Source organism: Cyprinodon variegatus, unplaced genomic scaffold (assembly GCF_000732505.1).
Source record: "Cyprinodon variegatus isolate N-32 unplaced genomic scaffold, C_variegatus-1.0 Scaffold2127, whole genome shotgun sequence".
Classification (NCBI taxonomy): domain Eukaryota; kingdom Metazoa; phylum Chordata; class Actinopteri; order Cyprinodontiformes; family Cyprinodontidae; genus Cyprinodon; species Cyprinodon variegatus.
Genome location: NW_015152580.1, coordinates 13,671 through 15,965, shown reverse-complemented (window position 1 = coordinate 15,965; position 2,295 = coordinate 13,671).

Below are 2,295 nucleotides of genomic sequence, written 5' to 3'. Positions count from 1 at the left end.
AGTTACTAACCCAATTACTTTTTTGCAGAATTAATTAGTAACTATAACTAATTACTTTTTCAATGTAACGTGCCCAACACTGTTTAAATGATTTTAAAAGACTGACGAAAACACTGTTCAAAATAAAACACCATTATGAAATAAATATATGATATGAACAAACTGAGAAACAAAACTATTTTTATAAATATATACAAAATGAAATAACTAATTACGTATGTTTTTGAAATAAAAATAAATAGATAAAAATGTACTTTTTGAAATTCATAAATCTTGATCTTAAAAATATTGAACAAGTAGACAAATAAATCTCAAAGTGAATAAATAAATAAATCCAAAATAGGCCAAAAAACTTTTTCATATTTCATTGGTACATTTTCTGATGATATCTCTATTAATAATTTATAAAAACAGTTTTAATTTAGTTAATTTTAATTGAAACAGCTCTTCATACTCATACATCTCAACATACAACCATTAAAGTCTTAACTTTTTCCAAATAAACTCCTCTTTCTCGGTTAAATCCCCCAAAATCCAGGATGTATAAAATAAAAACATTCTGAGCTAGAGAGAAAAAAAGTGAACAAAGTTTTTAAACGTGTCCCTTCGATCATCTCCTCAGCGCTGGTGGATTCAATATCGATTCATTCTTTAATCTCTGGGTTTAGAGTGAAATGTCATGATGTGGTTCTGTGGGTGTCTGTGAGTGGGCGGCCATGTTTGTGTTACCTTGTTGGAATTTGATTTCCCAGGAATATGATACATTTTATGGACTTATAGGCACTTGTGGGGACTAACGACTGGTCCCTATGAGGAGGGGTTCTCTTCTTGGGGTGGGGGTTAAGTTATGGATTAAGGGGTGACTTGGGTTTAGGTTCGGTTTAGGATTAGGCACGTGTTGGTAATGATTAGGGGAAGGGTCTGGGTTAGGCCTTAGAGGTGAGTGGGAAATGAAAGGAAAGTCCCCAGAAGGATAGTGTGACACAACACGTGTCTGTGTGTGTGGATAAAGGGGGGGGGCAGCAGTGGTCAACAACAGCTCTTTTCATAGCTGTCAGCGTATCCGGGTCAGCTGTGCAGGAGATGCAGGAGTCCTGCAGCTGTTGGACAAAATGAGGACGGAGACACGTGTGTGTGTGTGTGTGTGTGTGTGTGTGTGTGTGTGTGTGTGTGTGTGTGTGTGCGCGCTCACTCTGACTTTAAAAATAAACATAAACACACACAGGAAAACAAAGATGGGTTTATGTTAGAAGGAGCCGCCTCTGCTGGTTTATTCTGCCTATCAGTGAGCCGTCAGTCATCACTCATCAATTTGATCTGTTTTAAAATGACTTTATGCATAAACTAGTTACAGAATCAGAAAATAAACAACGGTTTGTTTAGAAATGTAAGTAACCTCTAACAAAAACAACTGATTTTTCATCAAGAAAAAAAACAAGCAAACTGGCAGAGTTCATCAAGTGAATTTGCAAATTCACTAAATATGTAGCTAGCATCAAGCTAGCTACATATTTAGTTTGGTGCTAAATATTTATTTAAAAACTAAATATTTAGTTTGGTGCTAAATATTTATTTAAAAACAAAATATTTAGTTTGGAGCAAAATATTTACTTCAAAACAAAATATTTATTTAAAAACTAAATATTTACTTAAAAACTAAATATTTACTTTTCAAACTAAATATTTACTTAAAAGCTAAATATTTATTTAAAAACTAAATATTTACTTTTCAAACTAAATATTTAGTTTGGAGCTAAATATTTACTTAAAAACTAAATATTTATTTAAAAACTAAATATTTACTTTTCAAACTAAATATTTACTTAAAAACTAAATATCTATTTAAAAACTAAATATTTAGTTTGGAGCTAAATATTTACTTAAAAACTAAATATTTACTAAAACTCAATATTTAGTTTGGAGCTAAATATTTACTTAAAAAACTAAATATTTACTTAAAAACTAAATATTTAGTTTGGAGCTAAATATTTACTTAAAAACTAAATATTTACTTAAAAACTAAATATTTACTGAAAAACTAAATATTTACTCAAACTAAATATTTCGTTTGGAGCTAAATATTTACTTAAAAACTAAATATTTACTCAAACTAAATATTTAGTTTGGAGCTAAATATTTACTTAAAACTAAATATTTATTTAAAAACTAAATATCTACTTAAAAACTAAATATTTAGTTTGGAGCTAAATATTTACTTAAAACTAAATATTTATTTAAAAACTAAATATCTACTTAAAAACTAAATATTTAGTTTGGAGCTAAATATTTACTTAA